The following is a 17,603-nucleotide window of genomic DNA, read 5'->3' on the forward strand; positions in this document are numbered from 1 at the left end:
ACACACCCAGACTGAAACGTAATGTGAACCAGACATCTAGAAGCTCTGAAAAAGACCCGTGATCAGTAAAAGTTTATAACTAGAAGGCTTACCAATGTCGTCTGAAAAGAGACTCTGAGAAATCAAAAACAGACCAACCGAGAAAACCTGCCCATATTAAAACATATATTTCCTTACCATGAAGAACATACTGAAACATACGAGATTGTGCATGAGCCTAATGAACGTATGAAATAATATATTTATCGAAAGCACATTGATCCCTGCCGAGCTAGAAGCCAGACATTTTAAGGAAGAATAAAACGTATAAATAAACCCCACCTCTCTCCTACCCCCCCACAGTACAAGTAAGTCATGCGGCTCTGGTACATTATAGGCCTAAAAAAATTGTGCACCTGAAATTCCCCAGCAAAGCCAGCGCAGCCTGGGGCCCCCAGAGATGACCCAGGCTCATAAGCTGTACTCTGAGTTACCTTCATTCCTCTGCAGCTGACCTCCCCCCCCCCCTTCCTAATTTTTGACACGGAGTCTCGCTGACTCCTGCACCCTAACGTGCCGGTCACGTGGGAAGCCGAACGAGACTTCCAGACCAGCCGCTCCGGTGCAGTGATTCCCCACTTTACCATAGGAGCCGACACTGCCGGCCAGACTAGTGGAACGAGGGATGTTGCACACCGGCTACTTACCTCGAAGGCTGCTCACCGCTGAACGCGCACCACACCGCTACTCACAAGCACGTGACCGGAAGTACAGAGACGAACAGGCAAACGCTCGAAACGAAGCGCTGTCCCCCCATGGTAAGATGCCGGTTTATAAGGGCAATAGGCCCCTCCCACAAATACAGGCCAACATATTGGCCTTAAAACTAGTAGAAAAGGCTTCAATTTTCTGCTAATGAATTGGACCCCCACTAATTAGCAAAGGGTTGTCTTCTTTGATGAATCACGTTTTCTGCTTCATGAAACGGGTGGACACTGGGGTGTCCTGTGAGAAACATCAGAGAACAAACCCCCTGCAGCCATTGCTGGAGGAACACAATCTGGTGGTGGCAACGTTATGGTTTAAGGATTTTTTTTTTTACATTCTCTGGGCCCACTTATCCATGTGAAAGGCACTCTCAACTGATCTGGTTATAAACCCAGACCTGCAGATCACGTAAATCCATACATATTGATTTCTTTCCTTGGAACAGATGGGATTTTCCAGTGTGATTTGTCGCAAGGCTAGAACTATCTGACATTAGTTTGAAGAGCATGACCAAGGCTTCCAAGTAAATCCTCCCCTATGCACCTTCCAGCCACTGTGGGATGCACTGCAGTCAACGTGGCTCCAGATACCTGTGACAACCTACCAGGTCTTTATTGAGTCACTCCAAACTGGCTAGCTGTTTTCTGTGCTGCACACGGCAGTTAATCTGGATTGTAGCTTGTGGTCATAATAATGTGACTCGACTGTGTATAACCTGTAATATTATTACACTCCAGAAATAGATCCAGGCCCCTCTGGAACTCTTTTAATGAACTCACCATCACCACCTCCTCAGGCAGAGAGTTCCATAGTCTCACTGCTCTTACCGTAAAGAATCCTCTTCTATGTTTGTGTAGAAACCTTCTTTCCTCCAGATGCAGAGGATGTCCCCTCGTCACAGTCCTGGGGGTAAATAGATAGATAGATAAGATGTGAGTGATCTCTGTACTGAACTTTAATATATTTTTACAATATTATTATCTCTCCCTTCAGTCGTCTTTTTCCTAAACTCAATAGTCCTAATTTTGGTAGTCTTTCTGGGTCCTGTAGTCCACCCATTCCAGTTATTACTTTAGTTGCCCACCTTTTGAATCTGGTCAAGCTCAGCTATGTCTTTCTTGTGCCCAGGAGCCCAGAACTGCACAATACTCCTTGTGCGGCCTGATATGCATTTCAGGACATTATTAGTATTGGTTAGCAGCCAAATACAAAAGTAAACTATTGAGTGCTATGTTGTATCTAAAGAAAACCATTGTGCATTGACCAGTATGCCATTGCCCGCTGCATGTAAAGTGTTAAACAGCCTGGGTCGACACTCCTGCCGGTCTAGGCTGTTAGAGCAGGACCACTGCTCTCATGTGAGAGCCGAGCCCCTGCTCCCCGCTGCACGTGGGATCACTGCAGCGCTTAGACTGGGCCGCCGTAAAAAAAAAAGTGGCCCAGCCTAAGGTCCCTTAGTGACCGCCGTAAAAACATGTATGGGTGGTCACTAAGGGTTTAAGGGATTCCACTCAGCTCATCAGTGAAATAATGGAGCTTGGTTGGCATGAAGACTTCTCTCCTCGCCAAATTTGAACATGGAACTCTCATCCGGCTTACAATATGCAGAAAAAATACCTGTAGGAAGACCCAGATATACCCCTTGCTTTGAGAGATTTTTTTGATTGATAGCCTAGAATTCATATTGACAAATAACTACTTTTACTCAAGGTAATAAAACATGGGACAGCTTGGAATTTGCTTTGCTCCATCAAAACACCTGGGCCAATTTTGTCTGAATTTTATCTGCTCTGAAATAGATTTTTTTGGACATAATTGTCACTCACGATAACCGACGTTTTATTTCCTCATCATACTTCATGGAGGTCAATGGTAATAGCCTTCTTCAATTTGCCAGCCATCATAATAAAAATATAATATTCAGCCAATTTAAAAAAAAGAAGGAAAAATTTTCTATGGATGACACCTTTAAAAAACAACTGGATGTACTGAAGAAAATATTCCTGAAAAAAGGATATCTCTCTACCCTTATCGAAGATGCCTACAAAAGAACTAGCTCACTGGACCAGCTTCAATGCCTCTAGACTAAAGTTCAACAAAGGAAGACTTAAGAAAGCAATCAGAGGAGAAAAAGCCTCATTACCACATACTCCAAAAATTAAGTGAAACCTACAGAAACATTGGCCCCTATTACTTAAAGGGGTTTCCAGGCTTTTAATATTAATGACCCATCTTCAGTATAGGTTATCGATATCAGATCGGTGGGGTCCGACCAGGGCCGGTGCAAGGATTTTTGCCAACACAAGCGAAGCTACATTTTGGCGCCCCCCATCTCGCAGCTCACCTGGCCCTGGTCCTGTCTGCAGCAGCTGTCTTCTCCTCTGTGTGGTCCTGGTATCTTCTCTCTGCTTCAGACAATCGCTAGTTTGAGGACTGTATTTTTTGCCCTCTAAGACGCACACAGGTTTTAGAGGAGGATAATAAGAAAAAAATATTTTCCAATCAGACCTCAGATCAGACCCCCAATGCCTCAGATCAGCCCCCCATGTCAGCCATCAGCCCCCCATGTCAGCCATCAGCCCCCCATGCCAGCCATTAAACACATTTATGCCGTGCACTCTGGCGCTAGTGCGCTCATCAGTGATCACCTACCCACCTGTCCTGCTGCTACGGCAATCTGGCTGTGTGCGAGTCAGACTTACAGACAGTCAGCTCCAGTCCCTGCTGCCACTGCGCCACTCGCCAGTCACACCCCCTGGCCTGACCCCGTGACCGTGTTGCTGGGCCCGTGCCGCTCTGTGAGTGAGGGCCGGGACTGCACGGCGCACGCAGGCTGGGGCGCAACTCACAAGCAAGTGATAAAAAAAAAAATATTCATTTTTCCGCCCTCCCACAGGGTGCGCCCTAAGGCAGCCGCTTGGTCTGCCTTATGGTAGCACCGGCCCTGGGTCCGACACCCATGCTGATCAGCGGTATGAGAAGAGGGAGCGCACTGTGTGTACGTGCCAGAACCGTCTCTTTCTGCTCGCTGCTGCTTTGCCATAGACCTAGTAGCAGCAGGAAGAGAGATGGTAGACGGCACATGCACGCTGCACACTCCCTCTCCACATACAGCTGATCAGCGGGTGTGCCTGGTGTCGGACCCCCGCCGATCTGATATTGGTGGCCTATCCTGAGGATAGGTTATCAATAGTAAAAGCCCGGAGAACCCTTTTTAATGATCCCTATCTGAGTGCCAGCCTTACCCAGAATCATCTATAAGTGAGTCTTTACTATAAAGAACATCTTGGCTATGGATCGCAGCAGACTCTGACAGCATGCTACGTCACTGAATTTTGCTGCAAAGGACAGAACTGGAAGTTATCACTGTGGAGCTCCCCGATGTCTCTGTTGCCAGCCCATTCTACACCTGCTCACTTAATTCAAGTCAAATACCATCAACCAGAAATTTCATCAGCACTGAGTCGGAGGATCCAATTGGCTGTCCGTCAAGACACTGGACGATCCTCGACCAAAATTAAGGCCCTTACTGATGCTGACTCCAGCCCCATAACCATCAGACGGCATCTGAGACTGAAGGGCTTCAAAAACAAAAAACATCTTCAAAGACCTTGACTCCTTGAACGCCACAGAACTGCTCATTTGGACTTTGCAAGAGAGCACCAAACATGGGACATTCAAAGGTGAAAGAAAGTTTTATTCTCTGATGAGAATTTTTTTTACCTTGATGGTCCTTGTGACAAACTCCCATCTTTTGAGGTTGCCACGAGTGCTTGGAGAGGACTACTTGCCAGCCTCTTACCATGTGATTACGGTCCCATGTTGTATGCACCTGTTTTATGCAATAGCGGCATAGTTATATGAGTTCATGTATTTTGCTGTCTTTTGCTACAATGTGGCTAATGGAGTCTTGCCTGTCCTTGGGAGATGAGTGGATCACTTCTCAATTGTCTCCAGGACAAAAGACTGTGTAGAACCTGTTTTGGACAGAAAAGCCATGAGTACAGCCAGGCCCAAGAGACTTGTGCTAACTTTTGAATTCCTGGTCTAATTCGTGCCATTTTGGGATGTGTTAAATGTCTATGTGTATTGAAAAGGGTGGGACATTGTATAATTTGAGTAGTGAGGTCTGTTCCATTGTCTCTGTGTGTATTGGCGATTGCCCTCTGTCCTGAGAGATAATTGAATTACAACTCGGTTGTCTCCAGGACAGAGGACATTGTGTATTGTCCTGCCTGGGATAATTATGTTAACCATGGTGTACCATGATTATATCACAGGCAGACGGGAGGATGTTATTTGGGTTGTAACCTTTGTGTTATGGGTTAATGTATGTTTGTTGTGGGTGTCTCCCATGCATGGGAGCAGGGGATAAAAGAAATTGTATTTTTGAATGTGGGGGCCTTCCAGTAAAGTATTTCTAGCATTCATCTTGGGCGTATGTATAGACTTATTTGGCGATACTAGCTATAATAGCGATTTATTGCTCTGTGGATTACTTGGCGGTGCTATTTCAAGGGAAGAAGGGAATACTAGACGGTGACATGGATGATACCGTCACAGTCCTGATGGTTTCCAACGTTACTGGCATGACAAGCAGATCCCACCTGAGATGTTTTCTACGCGCCACAGTGGAGGGGGCGCCATAATGGTCTGGGGTGCTTTTTCCTTCAGCAGAACAATGGAGCTTCAGGAAGTGCAGGGGAGTCAAACGGCCGCTGGCTATGTCCAGATGTTGCAGAGAGCTGACCGAGGGCCCTCATCTGTGTGGTAACGACTGGGTTTTTCAACAGGACAATGCTACAGTACACAATGCCCGCAGGAAGAGGGACTTCTTCCACGAGAATAACATCACTCTTTTGGCCCATCCTGCGTCTTCCCCTGATCTAAATCCAATTGAGAACCTCTGGGGATGGATGGCAAGGGAAGTTTACAAAAATGGACAACAGTTCCAAACAGTAGATGGCCTTCGTGCGGCCGTCTTCACCACTTGGAGAAATGTTCCCACTCACCTCATGGAAACGCTTGCATCAAGCGTTCCAAAACAAATTTTGGAAGTGATAAGGAATAACGGCGGAGCTACTCATTACTGAGTTCATGTTTGGAAGTTGGACTTCTGTTTTGGGGGGGGGGGGGGGGTAATTTTTTTTTGGAGGTGTGGTCCTAAACTTTTGATCAGCTGAAAAACAGGCTGTTTCAGTTTATTCGTTGTTTTCATTAAATTGAATGCTCAAAAAATGTTTTGTCTCACTCTCATTTCTTCTTGTTGCATGTTGAAGCTCTACTTGGAACCTTGTTAAGATCCAGCCATGCTAAATATGAATTTTTGCCATTTTTTCAAGTGGTCTTAAACTTTTTTTTTTGGACAATAGTTTTTATTGAAAATATAAAATAGTAGGTTACAGTATAAATATATATCAATCACATAGACATAAACATAACTTAATTAAAGTTAAAGGAGACAATCGTATAGAGTCTATAGGTAATAGATATCAATACACAGTGTGTGACAAATAAACAGATAAAGTGTTATATGCACAAATACATATCTTTGTGGGATACACATCTTTATAGTCTAATGGCAGTATTAGAAGGTAACTTACAATTGTTATGATTAAGCCACACTTCCCAATTTTTCTGAAACGAGGCTTTAGAGTTCTGAGAAGATGCCCATAAACCTTCATATAAGCAGTTATTGTCCAGTGTTCTAAAAATTCTATTAATATTAGGAAGGTTACCAGATTTCCAGCAAGCAGCGATTTTTAGTCGAGTAGCGAAAATTAAGTGACTGACTATCGACCGAATATGGTAAGGAAGGTCTATAAGCCCAATAGACAAGAGAGCCATCTTAGATAAAGGTTTAATAGGGCTACCTGCTATAGATGAAATGGACTTGAATACCGAGTTCCATAATTTTCTAACTGTGGGGAAATCCCACCACAAATGTATATATGAGCCTGGAGCGTTTCCACATCTCCAACACTCTGGGGTAATATCTGGGAATATCCTAGGGGGGGTTCTATACCATCTATACAGGATTTTTCTTGCCCCTTCTAGATGGTCAGAGCATTTGGATAATTTAGAGACACAAGTATACGCTTCTTTCCATTCTGAATCTGAGACAAAAGAGCCTAATTCTGAATTCTTTTAGAAGTTGGTAACCCTTAGTGATACCTTTGTCCGAATTTTTGGACATATGTATCCACTCTAGAAGGGAAGAGTTATGTGGGTCGAAGTTAAACTTTTGATAAGTTTAAGACTGTACTACATGGGATCAGGAGATCACATTGCCATTAGGTTATTTGTTTTATAGTCGCGTTGTTTGTAAAGATGAAAATCATTGGAGATCCAGAGGAAGGTAAAGCAAGTTTTCAAAAATGTTTGCATGATTTGTACAATCATAACTGTGAAGGAACAGGTCTTTTGGGCTTCCGTAATGTCTTTTTCAGCCTATTTATTCAGCTGCCCAGCTAGATACATTTCTCTCAAAAGCCGGGGGCTTCTCCCTTTTATGGAATCTGCCTTCACTGTACTGCTGTAATGTCCTTTCCCTTGTTTTCAGCTCTGATAGTTCTGTGATGGCTCTGTGGGAGCGATCACACAGAAAAGCATGAGGCTCCTTTGACCTTCAGAAGAAGTGTAGAAGCTGTTCTTTTATCAGGGTCTCAGCTAGCTCTGACATGCCCCCATTTCCTCTCTGCCATCTTCTGTGTCTCTATTACCAGGGACGAATGTTGCCTGACAACAGGCAGCACACTGCAAATTAAGTAGAAGTAATACCCCTAGCGGCCATGACGCTACAGATTTTCTCAGGAGGATGCAGGCAGATTTTTTAATTGGAGTGATTTAGAGAATGAAGATCACAAGTTAGTTTTACTGAATAATGAGCACCATATAAAAAATAAACGTTTAACTGTGGCAAAATTGCATTTGTTTTCTAATTCCACCACCGTTGGAATTTTTTCCCACTACATTCTATGCAATATTAAATGGTGGCGTTGGAAAATACAACTTGTTATGCAAAAGATAAGCCCTCAAATGACTATGTAAATGGAAAAATAAAAAAGGTATGGCTCTAAGAATGCGGGGAGCGAAAATCAAAGTAAAAAAATCCTCCGGGTCGAAAGGGTTAAATGAAATGAAATTCTTTAAGGAAAATCTCTGTATTGAGCACTGGTCTTGTTATACCAAATAATTAGATCGAACCAAGACATCTTTCATGTAATTAGCCATTTATATAAGGGAAAAGCTGTCCTTGTCATGTGCCATATTAAGAGCTTGCAGATGTCTTAGCAGAACATTTTAGATGATCTTCTGATAGATGTCATCTGAAGTGTCAGGCATTTCTTGAGAGAACTTGACTTGTTGTTTAGCCTTGGAGTTTTCTACAACATTGACTACATCCTGCAGCAAAAGGAAAAGACATTTATTACCGTAGATAGGCGAGAGGACCATGACAATAAAACTGCAGGCAGGGGTGGACTGGCCATAGACTCTACAGGGAAATTTCCTGGTGTGATGCCCAGGGGCCCACCCAAGTCCTTCTTATGGCTGCCAGCCAGGTACATAAATATCTGATACTCTTAGCAGTAATTAATGTAGAAGCATCAGGCACTTATGTACCCGTCCAGCAGCCACAGGTGCCCTCCTAAACTCAACTGTATTGCCATCCTAAGGACAATGATACAGTTTCATACCAAGGCAGTATTTTTTTCTGCATTGTGGTATTTAGTTCTGCTGGGGCAGTATTTGGTTCTGCACTATGGTAGTGATGGTCCTGCCTACTTCTGTTGTCCCTGCCTACATGGTTTGGCCCTGCCAACTTGTGTTGACCCACTTTCTGTCAAGTTGGACCTGTCTACAACATGGGGCCACTTTTAGGTTTTTCTAGGCCCAGTTCCCAGTCCGCCCCTGACCTCAGTTATGAGGTCTCTCATTAGTGGTGGAGACCTATGTTGTTTTGTGTAATTTAATGTACATCAATAAAAATTCAACACGCACAGCAGATGGGAGGTCCACTTGTAGTAATTTTTTGATGGCAGGCGGTGCAGGTCCTCAGTCTACAGCAATGTCTTATGAGGGTTTAATGCATTCCAGTGCTTTTCTACTCTGAAAACGACATTTTGATATTGATAGGTTATCAATATCAGATTCGGGGAGTCCGACTCCCAACATCCCCGAGGATCAGCTGTTCGAGAAAGCCGTGGAGCCGACTAGAGCTCCCATAAGTCCTGCAGCCCCCCTTATACTGTAGCTTCCATTGGATAGTGGCTGTGCTTCATATTGCAGCTGAGCCATAATTACATGAATGGGACTGAGCCGTACCTAGGCCAAGTGACCAATAAACACGACGTCACGTGGCCTACGAAGAGGCTGCGGCACGTAATATGCCTTTTCAGAGAGCAGATCATTGGTGATCCAGGGTGTTTGACCCCTGCCAATCTAATATTTGATGACCTAGCCTGAGGATAGGCCATCAAGTTCCAATTCCAGGACAACTCCTTTAACAGCTCTGGTTCTTAGAGCATGTTCCTGCTCCACAGCGGGGGCTAGAGAAACCTGCAATCCTGGCTGCCAACACTTTGATCATCACAGTCCGTGACCACGGCATGATCAAAGGGAACTTACTTTGGTTGTAGACTGTGGGACCTACAAAGGACGCCATGGCTACCTGTTCAGTAATCCTGCTGTTATTGCACATAGCGTTGCTCTAAGAGCTGCCTGTGTCATAGAGACACAGCATTGTGTGCTAGCATACAGGAGTAGGCTAATACATTATACTGTACAGTTAAAATAAGATTGTAAAGTAGTAATCCTTTAACAAGATTAAAAAATAGTATTAGAAAGTATAGTAAAAAATTTTTTAGCATAAAGTACAGTTTAGAGCATAAAGTACAGATATATAACAAAAAACCGACGCACTTTAGGTATTCGTATAATGGTTATAACCTGAAGAATTATTTTAACATGACATTCAGTAACAAACATGAATATTATAAAAAAAAAGCAGACAAAAAGTGAATAATGGTTCAGTCGTGCGTAGTACTTACAGATCCGTTGTCTTTTGAAACAGAACCTAGAAAACCAACAATAAAAATAACTTTTTAATATTTTTTTTATGGTATAAAGATAGGCCTGGACAACTGGGACATAGTCACACATCGGAGTTCGGATGTTTCTTCAGACATGAGGCAGATGTCTCCGCTTCGTCAGGGGCACCTGTGGACTTTTTTATGTATGTGAATATGATTGTATTGCAATTGTGTAACTGATATGGGGAATTTTGCTATGTTAGGCCTCATGCACACGACCGTTGTGTGCATCCGTGGCCGTTGTGCCGTTTTCCGTTTTTTTCGCGGACCCATTGACTTTCAATGGGTCCGTGGAAAAATCGGAAAATGCACCGTTTTGCAGCCGAGGCCGTGATCCGTGTATCCTGTCCGTCAAAAAAAATATGACCTGTCCTATTTTTTTGACGGACAACGGTTCACTGACCCATTCAAGTCAATGGGTCCGTGAAAGAACACGGATGCACACAAGATTGGCATCCGTGTCCGTGATCCGTGGCCGTAGGTTGCTTTCATACAGACGGATCCGAAGATCCGTCTGCATAAAAGCTTTTTCTGATCTAAGTTTTCACTTCGTGAAAACTCATTTCCGACAGTATATTCTAACACAGAAGCGTTCCCATGGTGATGGGGACGCTTCTAGTTAGAATACACTGCAAACTTGGTACAAGACTGCCCCCTGCTGCCTGGCACCACCCGATCTCTTACAGGGGGATATGATAGCACAATTAACCTCTTCAGGTGCGGCACCTAAAGGGGTTAATTGTACTATCATATTCTCCTGTAAGAGATCAGGGCTGCCAGGCAGCAGGGGGCAGACCCCCCCTCCCCAGTTTGAATATCGTTGGTGGCACAGTGTGCGCCCACCATCGCCCCCCCCTTCCTCCCTCTATAGTTAAAAATCGTTGGTGGCACAGTGTGTGCCCACCATCGCCCCCCCCTTCCTCCCTCTATAGTTAAAAATCGTTGGTGGCACAGTGTGCGCCCACCATCGGCCCCCCCCTCTCTCTATAGTAGTAACAACCATTGGTGGCAGTGTGCGGCCTCCCATCTGCCCCCCCCCCCCGATCATTCGTGGCAGCGGAGTTCCGATCGGAGTCCCAGTTTAATCGCTGGGGCTCCGATCGGTAACCATGGCAACCAGGAAGCTACTGCATCCCTGGTTGCCATGGTTACTTAGCAATAGTACAATTGTAGAAGATTCATACTTACCTGCTTGCTGCTGCGATGTCTGTGACCGGCCGGGAGCTCCTCCTACTGGTATGTGACAGTTCTTTAGCAATGCACCGCACAGACCTTACACTTACCTGTAGGTGGAGCCCCCGGCCGGACACAGACATTGCAGCAGCAAGCAGGTAAGTATGAATCTTCTACAATTGTACTATTGCTAAGTAACCATGGCAACCAGGGATGCAGTAGCTTCCTGGTTGCCATGGTTACCGATCGGAGCCCCAGCGATTAAACTGGGACTCCGATCGGAACTCCGCTGCCACCAATGATGGGGGGGGGGGGGGGAATGGGAGGCCGCACACTGCCACCAATGGTTGTTACTACTATAGAGATCGGGTGGTGCCAGGCAGCAGGAGGCAGTCTTGTACCAAGTTTGCAGAGTATTCTAACCTGAAGCGTCCCCATCACCATGGGAACGCCTCTGTGTTAGAATATACTGTCGGAAATGAGTTTCACGATGTAGCTCATATCCGACAGTATATTCTAACATAGAGGAGTTCCCATGGTGATGGGGACGCTTCAAGTTATGTTCGGGTGTCCACCTGGCCGTGCGGAGGCAAGCGGATCCGTCCAGACTTATAATGTAAGTCAATGGGGACGGATCCGTTTGAAGATGACACATTGTGGCTCAATTTTCTAACGGATCCGTCCCCCATTGACTTTCAATGTAAAGTCTGGACGGATCCGTCTGAGGCTACTTTCACACTTTAGAAATGTTTAACAATATAATGCAGACGGATCCGCTCTGAACGGAGCCACCGTCTGCATTATGAACACAAGTGTGAAAGTAAAGGGACTCCTGACTTTACATTGAAAGTCAATGGGGACGGATCCGTTTGCAATTGCACCATATTGTGTCAACGTCAAACGGATCCGTCCCCATTGACTTGCATTGTAATTCAGGACGGATCCGTTTGGCTCCGCACGGCCAGGCGGACGCCAAAACGATTTTTTTTTCATGTCCGTGGATCCTCCAAAAATCAAGGAAGACCCACGGACGAAAAAACGGTCACGGATCACGGACCCACGGACCCCGTTTTTGCGGACCGTGAAAAAAAACTGTCGTGTGCATGAGGCCTTACACATATAACGAGGTTGTGGTAACGCCTACATTACCTTGAAAAAGAAGCAATCTAGATGAGTCCACAGGTGCACCTGACGAAGCGGAGGCGAAACCCGGGTCGGGCGTTTGATGGGAGGACGTGCACATTTTATATGATTGTTGTTTTATGGATCTTGTGAGTAGAATAAATCCTTGTATTTAAACTCAGTTGACAGTACTTCACTAGGTCGGCCCATTTCTTCTGTACTCTAGGAGATTAGAGCACCGGCTTTTGTGATAATCCACACAGGATACTGAGGAATAACATCGCAAAGACACTCCATTTTACTCCAAAATGTGAACTTATACCTGTTCCGAGCAGCGCGGTTTTCAATTTTTGCATGGTTTTCAGTGAATTGTGAAAGGTGCCCACCTCACAACAAAGACCGCAGAGCAATTAGTGAACATTGATTAAGGACTGCAATTTTGTTACAGATTTCATGTCAGGTTTTAAAAAAAAATAATTATTCAGTCTTTTTTGATTGTTTAGTTAGGATTGGGTGTATTTGTTTATTTGTCACTGTATTTTATTCGTAAAATTACTTCTATGATACTTTTGTCCTTTTTAACACACATTATTTAACTTCACATATATTCTTCTGGATGACACGGTACCACGCAACTTTTCTTATGTTCTGTTCTTGGTTCACGTGAGATAAACTAGCTTGTAATGATATTGTAGATAGAAGGTATAAAAGGAGAATGGGAGATGTCGGAGAAATGTCTTAGTGCAGTGATGTAACTAGAAATCAATGGGCCGCACAGCAACTTCTTTTCAACCCCCTCCTCCTGTGACTAGTCAAGATTGCTCTCTCAGAAGAGATCCAGTAACCACTCAGTCTGCGTCCTACTCTGTATATTCTGTCACTGTTTATAATGTCATTGTATAATACTGTTGAGAGCGCTCTGACAGTAAAATCTTCTAATCATCCTAGGTGGGCCCCAAAAGCAGCCGCTTCCCCTATAGGTATTCCCCCGTTTTCGTGGCTGGTTATCAGTATACAGTCACATTCTCTGCGGTCAATCTACAAAATAAATAGCCAAGTGACTAAGTCGGAGTCGAATGGCTGAAACACTGGATAGATGATGTGTATTGAGGCAAGCCCTGGTTCAGGATACAATAAGCGGTAACGGTTTGTAGTGTGAGGCAGAACAGGAGCAAAGCGCTAGACTGAGGGTGCTTCTAGAAGGTGCGATACGAAGCCTTAATGAGTCTTGATTGACAATATACAAGTTGATTGGTGCTCATTTAAAAAGCCTTTACAGAGGCTGATGGATACTGTTACTACAACCATTCACCCCCTCCCCCATACCAGCACATTTCCTGTTTATATGGGAGATGTGATGCCAGCCAACGCATTTTTTTATGATTAGCTGACAAACGAGGTTGTCTGTTTAGTGATTGGCCGAACATTCCTTCGAATGTCTATTACCGATCATCAACCCATGTTAAATGCTCTTAAGATGGGAGGCACAATACCCTGGAAAGGAAGATCAAGCCAAGGCTTTTATAGATAGTCCAGGGACAGGGGTGAACAGGCAAGGAACTAAACAGTAAAGCCTGTACTAGACTGGCAGATAGTCTGCCAGATCATTGCCAATGAGCATTCGTAGCAACACTCATTTGTCATAATCTGGCAGTGTAATACTGCTAACAATTTCCCAATGAACAAGAAAACGCTCGATCATCGGGCAAACCAGATTTTTTAATTTAAAAATTGTTTGCCTGGGGCAGACTGTGCTGTCTAATCATGATCTGCCGGCAAACAACTAGTCAGGGAAGAATGATAGGCTCCTCCACTGGCGAGCAGGCGATTGCCGGGAAGGAATGCTTCCCTCCCGACAATCGCCTGCATAATCTGCGGGGTCTAATACAGCCTTCAGTTCAGCAAGCGGGTCCGTGAGAAGAGCTATTGTCTGGGGTGCAGTTGTTTCTGGATGATTACACATTTAGGGAATTAATATATCCTAAATTTTAACCACAAGCAATATTTCAACAAATTGGATGGTGGAGGCATATATAAAGAATTGGTGAAAATACTACGCTTACTTTGTGGACTATTAGTCTTGTCAAGTTTCGTAGAAGTAACTCGATATACAGCGGTGTATTTACTGTCATCAGCTGAAAAAGAAATGGCTCAATAAGTTTCAACTTAGAAAATAATAATTAAAAGTTAATACATTCCATCTCTAAGCCTAAGCTAGCCGTAGGCCATAGACAAAATGTGTCCCATTGGGAACTATTCTGGATGATCTTTAGATGAAATCTTTGCTTGAACACCTTGCCACATACGATTCGATGCATCACTGACCTCTCTTGGACTCCTAATCCATTATCAACGCCATTAAAATTAACATGAACACTTTTTGGATGCATATGTTGTTGGTACAATGGAAACCTGCTGTCCCGAGCACCATGTCACTTACCCCTTAGCTTACCCGCTGATCATCCACTATCCTCCCACAGTGGGCCTGGCCGTCGGAGTCCCATGCTCCAACTTTGGCCTGCCTTCTGCCAGCGTAGGCCTCTCCACCCTGTCTCTAGGATGCCCACACACAATTCCTTTGGCTCTTAAATGGCCAGCACATGCACTGTAATCCTTCCCCCCCACCTGTAGCTGGTCATCCCTGAGTATTTTAGGTGCCTTCCTCTATAGTGTGCTAGTCCCTGTGTAAGGTATGCAGTTTCTTTTGTCTGCTTATGTGCTGACCTCTATCTAATTCCTGATTCTGACTCTCTGCTGACTAACCTGACCTGTGGTTAATTATCGTATTGACCCTTTGCTGCCTGCCCTGACCTTGGACTTGTTTCACGGATTTGCAAGAACTCTGCCTATCTTGACCTTGGCCTGTTTCTGACTATGAGTTTTGCCTGATCCCCTTGGTGCCCAGTCAGTCAGCTGTAAGTTATGCCAGGGCTACTCCAGAACATAGCGGCCTAGTGGCTCTCCTACACCAAATTCCAGATCCCTGTATAGGAGTTAAAGGGTGAGTACTAGGGGATTGTCAGGAGAACACCCTTAGGGCTCATGCTCTTGAACATGTAATGATCATGCCCATATTGCAGCCAAACACACAGCGGGTCCGCAATATACGAGCACCAGCCATGTGCGCACATGTGTTTCACAGATGAAGTCCCATTCACTTGAACGGGTCTGCAATCCAGAAAATATGGTGTGGAGGCAAAGAGCGGAAGGCCACAGAAGTACTACGGAGTCCTTCCGTGGCATTTCGCTCCGTGCCTCCCCACCTCAAAAAAATAGAACATGCTCTATTTTTTTGCCATGTGAATGGATCATGGACCCACTAAAGTTTAATGGGTCTGCATCCATCAGCGCCGGCCACATGAATGGTGGGGTCCCCAATGCATGGCATAGGCAGCACACACTTGTGTGCATGAGGCCTTAGGTATAGCCCAAGGTCAAACCATTTGGTTGGCATCGTGCTTCCACAGCCACTGATCATTAAAGTTGTTCAGTATTTTCTGGATGCACTACAGCTCATTAATATTTGTTATTTCACTTGAGGTTGTGCATTCAGGTTTAGGAGAAACATGTACCGTGTATTGTGATCCTCTTCTGTTTTAAAAAAGGCTATTGAAACTGCTTAAGATTATGTGGATAACCCACAATGACAAAACTGAATGGCGTGTAGGTGACCAGCCAGGTGCACGCCATCTGATTCTCCATTCTGTTTTTTCTTACAGTACATCTAAGATTCAATTCACTCTTTCGTAAGTGTTTTGCGAACCCGCAAAACACGGACACCGGCAATGTGCATTCCTCAATTTGCGGACCGCACATCGCCGGCACTATGATAGAAAATGCCTAATCTTGTCCGCAATTACGGACAAGAATAGGACATGTTCTATTTTTTGGTGGAACTGGAAGCACGGATGCGGAAGCGCGGATCCGCAAATGCAAATGTGGACAGTGCATTCCGGCCCCATTGAAAATGAATGGGTCTGCACCCATTCCGCAAAATTGCAGAACGGATGCGGACGTGTAAATGGACCCAAAGAGATCAACTAAACTCCAAAGTTTATGAACTTACTGCAACTTTAGTATAACGAATAGCTTCTAATAATTACCTGTTGGTGGCTGAAGGTTATTGTTGGATGATCGGCGTTTATTGTATACAAACACAAAGATAGAGATGATGACGATGAGTAGGAACAGCCCCAAACTTACAGATAGTATGATCATAGAGTGATATGACACTATGGAGAGACACAATCCATCATTAGATAATACTCAATTGACACAAGTGACCGGAACAGGATGATGGACGCTGCTCACCTTCTATCTGAACTTCCTTGCTCCTCTTCTTTACACTGCCATTTGATGCTTGTATCTCACATGTATATGTCCCAGAATTTTCCTCCTTTATGAATTTAGCCTCATATACAGACGTGGACAAAATTGTTGGTACCCTTTGGTCAATGAAAGAAAAAGTCACAATGGTCACAGAAATAACTTTAATCTGACAAAAGTAATAATAAATTAAAATTCTATAAATGTTAACCAATGAAAGTCAGACATTGTTTTTCAACCATGCTTCAACAGAATTATGTAAAAAAATAAACTCATGAAACAGGCATGGACAAAAATGATGGTACCCCTAACTTAATATTTTGTTGCGCAACCTTTTGAGGCAATCACTGCAATCAAACGCTTCCTGTAACTGTCAATGAGACATCTGCACCTCTCAGCAGGTATTTTGGCCCACTCCTCATGAGCAAACTGCTCCAGTTGTGTCCGGTTTGAAGGGTGCCTTTTCCAGACTGCATGTTTCAGCTCCTTCCAAAGATGCTCAATAGGATTGAGGTCAGGGCTCATAGAAGGCCACTTTAGAATAGTCCAATTTTTTCCTCTTAGCCATTCTTGGGTGTTTTTAGCGGTGTGTTTTGGGTCATTGTCCTGTTGCAAGACCCATGACCTGCGACTGAGACCAAGCTTTCTGACACTGGCTAGTACATTTCTCTCTAGAATTCCTTGATAGTCTTGAGATTTCATTGTACCCTGCACAGATTCAAGACACCCTGTGCCAGACGCAGCAAAGCAGCCCCAGAACATAACAGAGCCTCCTCCATGTTTCACAGTAGGGACAGTGTTCTTTTCTTGATATGCTTCATTTTTTCGTCTGTGAACATACAGCTGATGTGCCTTGGCAAAAACTTCGATTTTTGTCTCATCTGTCCACAGGACATTCTCCCAGAAGCTTTGTGGCTTGTCAACATGTAGTTTGGCATATTCCAGTCTTGCTTTTTTATGATTCGTTTTCAACAATGGTGTCCTCCTTGGTCGTCTCCCATGTAGTCCACTTTGGCTCAAACAACGACGGATGGTGCGATCTGACACTGATGTTCCTTGAGCATGAAGTTCACCTTGAATCTCTTTAGAAGTCTTTCTAGGCTCTTTTGTTACCATTCGGATTATCCGTCTCTTAGATTTGTC

The 17,603-nt window shown here is 44.3% G+C and overlaps 1 protein-coding gene across 1 annotated transcript in view; it reads right to left on the reverse strand.

Moving 5' to 3' along the window:
- LOC122921387 (Fc receptor-like protein 5) overlaps window positions 1-17,603 on the reverse strand; it is a 126,387-nt gene that overhangs the window by 37,823 nt on the left and 70,961 nt on the right. The window lies entirely within an intron of this gene.

Source organism: Bufo gargarizans, chromosome 11 (genome assembly GCF_014858855.1).
Source record: "Bufo gargarizans isolate SCDJY-AF-19 chromosome 11, ASM1485885v1, whole genome shotgun sequence".
NCBI classification, from domain to species: domain Eukaryota; kingdom Metazoa; phylum Chordata; class Amphibia; order Anura; family Bufonidae; genus Bufo; species Bufo gargarizans.